General features: G+C 37.5%; 1 long non-coding RNA gene across 1 annotated transcript; it reads left to right on the top strand.

The window, feature by feature from the left end:
• Positions 1–6,212: 6,212 nt before the first annotated feature.
• Positions 6,213–8,990, top strand: LOC132034465 (uncharacterized). Its single transcript, XR_009409105.1, has 2 exons — positions 6,213–8,563; positions 8,655–8,990. It is a non-coding gene; the product is annotated as an uncharacterized LOC132034465 (long non-coding RNA).
• Positions 8,991–9,593: the final 603 nt, after the last annotated feature.

The following is a 9,593-nucleotide window of genomic DNA, read 5'->3' as shown; positions in this document are numbered from 1 at the left end:
AAATGAGTTCTAGTCCTTCTAAATGGGAATTATTGGTGGATTTGACTAATTTAATCATAGAATTTGATGAATTCATAGCTAATAGGCTTGAATCTTCCATTTGTGTTGATGAAATTGAATGTTGGAAAGTTAGGGTTTATACCCAAATTGGGGGTTTTCACTTGAATAACGAAATTGATCCATTCTTGAGTTATTTTAGCAATTGATTAGTAGGATTGAACTCCTAGAATATTGAATTGCATATTTCACTTTCAAAATACCCATTTTACCTTTGTGGGCCCATTTTACCTTTGTGGGCCCATTTCCCCTTTTCTCCATAGTTGAATTTGATTTGAAAGATAAGTATAGCAATATGGGTGTTGTTCTTCCTTATTTCTAATGTAGAACTTAATTATGAATAGACTTTGAGTATTTGGAGGCGCTACAATAGGGTAAGGAAAACGTGTGATTGTTCGTGGCTCCTGCTCGACTACCAGGTAGGTTACAGCTTACCTTATGGTTAGAATTCGGTTAGCGAAGCATATGTAGGGTCACGACCCAGCTAGGGGCCATGACAGGTACCCGGAGCTACCCTACCGAGCACCACCTATCATACTTGCCCTCAATCTCATCCTGAATATATATTATTCCCAAAGCGAAACTTGTCATGAGATAATCGTTATCATTTCCAAAACATATCTATATATATACATAAGCCCATGAGGCTACCAAAAATGATATACACCCATATACTCTGTAATAATTATAAGACATCTACTACCCATATCTACGTATCTACAAGCCTCTGTTAGAGTATTGAGACTTAAGGACGGAACAGGACCCCGTCATACCCAAATATGTACACAAAAGAATGTAACAATCAGTGGCACCACTTGAGTAATGGAGTGCTCCTGTAAGCCGCTGATAAGACTCCTAAGAATCCGGTCCATCTCCCTGTCTACCTGTGGGCATGAACACAGCATCCATAAAAAGAAAGGACGTCAGTACGAGTAATGTACTGAGTATGTAAGACACATATGATAACGTAATAAGAAAATACAGAAAACATGAAAGGAAAGGATAACTATACTGCTCGCCTCCTGAGGCGGAAACATGTATGCTCACTTTTTAAAGAAAACACATTTTATGCATATCAAATATAAGATCATCGTTAGCCCGCGTTTGGGTAACCATCGCAAGCCGCCCACTAGTGGTACTGTCATCATCATTCATAAGCCGCCCGCCTTAGCGGTGCTGGCCGTGCCATATAGACACGGTGTTATTGTCACACCTTGAACCATGGCCTGGGTTTAACGCGGCACTCGGTGCCTTACTGCATGTGACCGAGCGAATCACATGGCTTGCTAAATCATCATGAGCATAACATGAACGGAATATAACGTGAATGCAGGATGAGCCTTTATAAAATATAATAAGTCATAATACTTAATCAAATACTTCTTTAAACATGAGTGCGGAAATAACGTGAATGAGCCAAAATGGCTATACGACTCCGAAAGTGTGACATGACATAACTGACTTGTCTAGTCTATGAAACCTCTAACATAAGTCTGAACATGGAAAACATACTCGCTGGGATAAGGCCCCCAGCATACCTTACATGCATAGCTAATCATAAAATAAAGAGTTGACTAAACCCCGAATGAGATGGGCCTCACTAATAAGATAATACGAATCTTTGTCCTACTGAGCAGATACGTCGTCCTATAAACCAGAACCTGCATCGTGAAATGCAGGCCCTCGAGAAATAAAAGGGGACGTCAGCACATTGAATATACTAGTATATAAAGCAACTGAATGAAATTACATGAGACATGAAATAACATGATAGGAACTGAAATTGAAACCCTGTACATAAACGTGAGCATAAATACATATATAACATGAGTAAAACATGGTAAGTAGGGAGAGCATTTCATAAACCGACAATAAGATATCACCATGTGGGTACGTGGAGTCTGGTACCTCGCCGGACTAGCAGAGCCCCTATACCTTGCCAGGGTATAAGGTAGTAACGTGCCTGATGGATCCATTCAGTGTAAATTAAGGAATCGTCCTAACTGGGCGGAGAGGTCCTTGTTCTACGGTGGCTAGGTAGTTTCAGGCTATCTGAGCTTTCTCGATAACTTGTGCAACTCCCAAAAACATGAACATGATATAGTTGGCTAAGAAGCCCATGACTTTCATGACATAACTTGTAAATAACTTGTAATCATAATTTCACGAAATAACTTGTAAACATACTTTCATGAAATAACTTGTATTCAACATGTATGTATCTTGAATCATGGCATGAAGATATTATATAGTACAATTGCATGAAAACATGTAGACATGTAGGATATTCATGAAAGAAGCATTTTTATTTAAAAACATACATGCAAGAACCCATGGAATACGAGATATGGGTCTTCATGGATTACGGACGGATTCTCAATAATAATAAAGAAATATTAAGAACTCAATGATGGAATTATAACAATTCATACATAATATAATCATGGACATGGACCTAGGGTTATCATGAGCATGGTATAGAAACCCTAGTTTTCGTAAAGAATCATAATCTATGGATTATGAGGCGTGGGGAAGAACAATGATGTTCCCACACGTAGATGGTAACTCTATATACCTGGTAATGCTCCAAAACTTGAATAAAAGACTTGAACTTTAAAGAAGATTTTCAAAATCTTGAATCTTGAACCTTGAGATGGGTTTTCTTGAAAAACCTAGGTTAGGAATGATGATTTCTTGTTTAGATTACAAGGATATATAATAGAATTGACTTGGAATGATTAGAATAGTCTTACTTTGGTGTTCTTAATGATGGGAGAGAATAGAAGGTCGTTCTAGGGCTTGGGGTGTGAAGAATGAAGTGAAAATGCCTTAAAACGAAGTTTTAAAACTGCTGTCGGACCTGTTTTACGCCCCATTTTACGGCCTGTAAAAGTTTTACGGACCTTAGATCCCACCGTAAATCAATTACAGTGATTTGGGCTTTCTGGACCAGTTTTACGGCCCAAATCTAAGGCCCATATAATTTTTACGGCCCGTAGATTCCACCGTAAATCGACAGAACACTGTTTTAGTAAAACGGGCATAACTCTTTGTACAGATGTCTGTTTTACCTCTATAATATACCGTTGGAAAGGTTTTCAAAGATCTATAACTTTCAAGAGGAAATTTTCCCAAATTCCTTACATATTTTTCCGTATACTCATTTTAATTGAGATATGGTGCAAACTCACTTGAAAACACACTCCGTAGGGTAGCTTCCGACTTTCCTTTGTTCAAGGACTCTTCTCATGTCTTGATTGTGTTTCAAACACCGTTTATACAATACTCAAATTGGGTTCATTATACCTCCGTCTTACGAGTCAAATCTTAGCCCGAACGTACGAGGTGTTACAGTTATCATAAGTCGTCCGCCTTAGCGATGCTGCCCGGCCATCTAGGCACGGTGTAATCATTATTATCTGTAAGCCGCTCACCTTAGCGGTGCTGCCCGGCCATCTAGGCATGGTGTAATCTTCATCATATACTTAACATGAAGCATGCATAAGAGCTCAAGTAAAAGCTGTAACTCTATCAGAGTGACGTAAGGTCGGTAACCTCCGATTATATTATGGAACATCATGATCATCATGTCTCACCTTGAAGGAACTAGCATTATAAGGTGAGGCTACCAACAATGAACAACATAAAGGAATAATGTAAAGATCATTAACATTATAATAGCATCATATCATAAGATTTAGAATCTCTAGACATAGCATAATCATCATCATGATCATTATGGAACACATCTTATCTCTTCCTCATAATAAGCTCTTAGAAATCTTTAGCTCTCAACTTGATAAGAAAGCCATGGGAATATATACGAAATCATAGTATCGGAATCATGCCTTGAAAGAAAGGGACTAGCCTTACATACCTTCACGTCCCCTTAACTCTATCAAGTAAATGCTTTCCTTCCAAGCTCACAATTCTAAATTCAAGAGAATGCGTACAAGGTTAGATATCCGGAAACTTACTTAAGTCTAAACTAGGACGACTAAGGGCTAACGAAAATTGGGCAGCACTTTCTTTGTTTCTACAACTTCCTCCATAAAATAAACAACTCCCAAACACCAATAGCAATGCCCACAATATCATAATTAATAAACTTCATCAAGCTAGACATCACTCAATTCTCAAAATCCCCTTTCAAAGTCATCCATAACCATAATTATGACACAACATCATATTCATTCACATATAACGCTTCTACAACATCTTTAATATCACTCATAGCAAGATTATACTCATTACGTAGTAAGAACTATGATTCAAGTCAAGTTACTATTCAAGAACACCACTATTTCCATATTTGAACTTCATACTCCACTTTCTTCCATAATCCATGTCTTTCCACCACTCAATATTCTTAATAACATGAAATGAATATAAAACTCACCTTGGTGATGTAGAAATGGACATTGGGTGACAATACTTCACCTGGACGAAAACCCAACTTCAACTTCAAAGAGATTCTTGGCTTCTATCAACCCTAGTAAACATCCATGCACTTGATTTCCCTTGATTATTGGTGTTTGATCTTTGATATCTCTTAAATTTGTGTGGTTACGGTGTATAGAATATTCTAGAGGCTTCAAGAGGTGTGGAGAAAGTGAGAAAAATGAAAAATAAGAACTTGGGACTTATATTTATAGTTGCAAAAATCTGACCCGTAATGCTTTTATACGGACACATATACGGTCCGTATAATTTTATATGGTCCGTATAAGTGACCATATAAGTCCATCAGAGACTGGTTCATTCTGTGACTGTTATACGGACCACTAGATGGACCGTATAAAGTTATACGGACCGTACAGTTGGTCGTATAACTCACCCTTTTCCAAAAATGTTCTCGTCAATTCGTTTGATCTCCGATCCTTATGGAACCTTCCTAACACTTGTTTAACACTTCATTAACAATTCAAGGAACCCTATAACTCATCCTCAAGACCTTACTAAATAATCATTAGCTCGATAATTACAGAACTTTTCCCAAACACAACTTATACTTCACTTTCCTTTGACGAACTTAATCTCACCAATTCACATAACTCCAAATTCTTATTGCATACACTTGAAAGCTACCAAATATCCTTCTTATGTTCATAAAAGCTCAATGCTCACCTTATGCTTATTCTAGTCTACTCACAGTACGACAACCCAAATTTCCGAGGTGTAACATGTAGAGTTAGTGATTATTGGAGAAAGCATGTTACTCCTTAGGGTATGAAGTGGGGATGGATTACTTAGGTTGGTACTATTGTTTTATTGTGGCTTTTTGCCATGTTTGTGATTCTAAACTTGATATTGATAGATTCTCGTGATATGTGTCCATGACTGGCACCGTTGATATTGATATATTCTTGTGATATGAGTCCATGTGTGGTGCCGTTGATATTGATAGATTTTTGTGATATGTGTCCATGTGTGGCACCGTTGATATTAATAGATTATTGTGATATGTGTCTATGTGTGGCACCTTGATATTGATAGATTCTTGTGGTATATGTCCATGTGTGGCACCGTTGATATTGATAGATTCTCTTGGTATTTATATCATTCATGCATTCATACTCATACATTTGGATGGGTTGCGTGCGTCATCTATCTTGACCAGTTTCCCGAGGCGTTGGAAATCCAGACCGGCTCAGAGAATCACTCTCTCTATTTAGCCCTTCGTTCCGCCAACAAAGAATTTATCCTTGACTATTTCCCATTCCTTCCCTGCCGAGCCACCTCTCTTCGCCATTCGATGCTTCCGCCTTCCCTTTCTATAACATACCCAGTCTCCCGCACTGCTTAAGTAAGTGTGCGACTCCATATGGGGACCTCCTTCTCTTCTGCCCACTCTCCGTTCACGCAGTTCTCAAAGCGAGAGGAGGAAGCGTGGGCGGCCAGTACCACGAGCCCTCGTCCCACACATCTATCCGAGAAGCAAGTGTAGTTCACCGGTTCCACCGAATGCTCCTATCTCTCGGCAAAGATCGTGTGAGTGTGCGGTTATGCTTCGATGCTTCACCATAGAATAGATCTATCCAGTTCCCGTTCTTTTCCGGTGCACTCGCTTTATATCTCCGACACACAAGGAAGGACGCGGTGGGAAGGAAGCAGCCCTACCCTCTGTCTGGTCGATCATTCCGTTGGCATGTTTCTGTATTGATAGTTTAGGGATAGGGCTTTGACTTGAATATAATTTAACTTACTTTTTTTTATTTGTTTCTTCCTAATTTTGCTTAATTTCATGCCTTTATTTAAAAAGAGAAGTTCATGTCTTAGTTTAGTTTCTATTGGTCCCTTAAAGTCAATCTCTTATTCTTTCTTGTTCTATATTTCCTTATTACTGCAAACAATAGTTGATCCTTTTATTATGTGTTTGGTTACAGTTTATTTATCATGGTTAACGTGGACGTAATACTCAACTACGGTTGGGAATGGACTTATGAGCCACAAGTCAAGTATCATAAAAAGTAATTTCATATTTGGGCAGGATATGACTCTAACTATCTATATTGTATTAGCATTGTAGATGAGTACTGTAATAATTTAGGGTTTATTGGGGTTCAACAACTTATAGTAGTTGTCCCTTCTGGTAGTTTCTATGAAATTGAGGGGGGTAGTGGTATTAGGAGCTTATTGTCTATGGCTAGTACAGATTACTCTGTGATTAACTAATTTGTCGTTGATAATTATGAGTTACCAATTGATATATCTGATATTCTGAATTATACTGAGCCTTCTGAACCTAATCAAATTGATGATGAACCTAATGATGATCTTTGTTGAACCTATCCCTGAGACTATTGAACCTAGTGTAGGAGTTATTACTAATTATAGCTCAACTGAGACTAAGAGCATTACTGATCAATTTTTAGATTACGAAGAACTAGACAATGGTATGATCTTCAAGGACATTCTTGAAGCTAGGAAGTGTTTGAAATGTATGCTTTGGCAAATAAGAAAGAGTTGAGGTTATTAAAAGTGACACAAAAAGGCTGAGGTATGAGTCAAGTAGGTTGCCCGTTTGTTTGTCTCATTTCTAAGGATGGGGACTGCCCCGAGGTTAGAAGATCCTAAAAATATATCATAATCGGTTGATTGCTTATGATAACAGTAAAGTTGATTACTTCACCATTGCACACTAGTTTAAAAGAAGTTGCAAGATAATCCTAAAGATAAAGTGAAGGAGATGCGGGCTGACTTTAAAACTGCATTTGAGCTTAATTCAAGTCATGACAAGTGCAAGAGGGTAAAAAAAATTATTCTGGATAAACTGCAATGCAGCTTTAAGGATGATTATAATAGGCTAGAAGCCTATGCCAATGAGTTGAGGACAGTAATTATGGAAATGATATAATTATCAATTTATCAAAAGATGAACTTCTCGAAGGTAGGAAGAAATTCTATCGACTATACATTTGTTTCCATTCATTGAAGATGGGTTTCAAGGAAGGTTTAGAACATTTCATTGAATTGGATGGGACATTTCTCAAGGGAAAAGCTAAAGGTCGGGTTTTGGTTGCTGTTCCACTTGACTCAAACAGTCATTTTTATCCTATAGCTTGAGATGTATTTGACAAAGAGACAAAGAGAACCTGGGACTGGTTCTTGAGACTGATGAAGATGTCACAGGAACTAAACATGGGAGAGGGATACACTTTCATTCCAGATATGCAAAAGGAACCATTTCTATTTTCTATTGTTCTGTCCATTTATATTTTCTATAATTTCGGTCCACTTTTCCATGTTACAGTTTTGTCCACTTTTTTTTTTTTTTAAATAATATAAATGGTCTAGTCTTTCTTATTACAGTTTTGTCCACTTTTTTGTTTTATAATGTTCTTACTTACATCTTATTTTATGTTCTATTGCTTATGAATTGTAGAATTTGCTTGAGGTAATGAAAGTTGTTCTCCCAGAAGCTAACCATAATAATTGTGTTAGACACATTATTTCTAATTGGATGAAGAGGTGGAGATCTGTTAAATGAAGAAGCTGATGTGGTGGAATGTATGGTCCACCTATGAGGAGGAGTTTGATGACCAACTGAGGAAGCTAAGGGACATGTATGAAGATGTTGTACGAGATTTGATTCATTATCCTCCTCAATCATGGTGTAGAACATTTTTGAAACTGTATGAAAAATATGGTTGTGGATAACAATGTTTCAAAGTCATTCAATGCATGAATCTTAGATGCAAGGTACAAACCCATAATCACAATGCTAAAGAACATTAGATTCAAGGTTATCAACATGATGAGGCCTACTAACTTCAGCCCAATGTGTGAGGCTTTATGTTGATTATTTGAGAATTGCTCATACTTGTGTCTTTCATTTCAATGGTGACTTTGGATATGAGATTATTGAAGGGGCTGATAGACACACAGTGAGCTTGAGTTCAAAACAATGCACTTGCAGAACACGACAACTTTCTGGCATACCATGTCCTCATGCTATCAAAGCTTTGATGTATAAGAGGATTGACCCCTTGACAGAAATTCATTGGTAGTACGGTAACCTTAAAGAGTTTATTCATATAATTTGCAGCCTATTAGGAGTGATAAATTCTGAAGTAGTCTCTTTTCATGCAATGAAGCCAACACAATTATCAAGTTAGCTGGCAGGCGTAAGGTGAAGAGGAATAGACCAAAAGATGACACCATCAAAAGACAAAGAGCATAGTCTATTTCAAGGAAGAGGAATATGGTGTGCAACAAAAGTGGAGAGACAAACAACAACGCAAGAGGGTGTAAGAACGTACATGTTACTTTCAATATCCATTAACAGTGTATTTTTAATTCTGTAATCATTTTCTTATTTTTATGATAACATGTTAAGGAAAAACGGCCAGTGAGAAAGGAAGAATCCAACTGTTAATTTGAAGACGTTGATGTGGACACACAACTATTTGGACCAGAGGCAACTTAGACCACTCAGGAATCCAACGATTCTTTGTCTTCACGCCTACCCAACATTGAATCCTCACAAGCCCGCTAGCAATTCATATCCATGCTTTGATTTTTCTTAATTTGCAGATGAAGAGGAGTCTGACCTGAGGCCTAAAGTTGTTTCAGAGGCAAGGACAAGCGTTCAGAATAGACAACAGGCACAAATAATAACTGGGACAAGAATTATCAACTTAAAAGGTGATGCAACTGGTATGATTGAGACATCAAATTTTTCATACTCGCCAAGAGGCCTCACACAGGGAGGGTATAAAGTTGTTACCCCCCACCACTTAAATTGCATGCTCAGAAAAAATTTGAAACGTCATAAAATGAATCCAAATGATAACAACCGAATATGCGGAAGCAATTGAAAGTAACAAGATAATGAAGAGCAAGTAGAGAAAGAGGTAACAAGCAATTAGAAGACAGAAAGGGCAACTCTATAATTAAAATAGTAATTAATCGTAAAATAAATCCATGGAAGAGGAGAAAGAACTTGGAATGGAGTTTTTGTTCAAATGAAAGAAGGACAAACAAACTAACAGACTAGGAACCAAGAAACACACAACGAAATAAAATAGAAAAGC

Source organism: Lycium ferocissimum, chromosome 2, assembly GCF_029784015.1.
Source record: "Lycium ferocissimum isolate CSIRO_LF1 chromosome 2, AGI_CSIRO_Lferr_CH_V1, whole genome shotgun sequence".
In the NCBI taxonomy this organism is placed as follows: Eukaryota; Viridiplantae; Streptophyta; class Magnoliopsida; order Solanales; family Solanaceae; genus Lycium; species Lycium ferocissimum.
The sequence above is the reverse complement of the archived record's forward strand: the minus strand, read 5'-3'. Positions and strand labels throughout refer to the sequence as shown.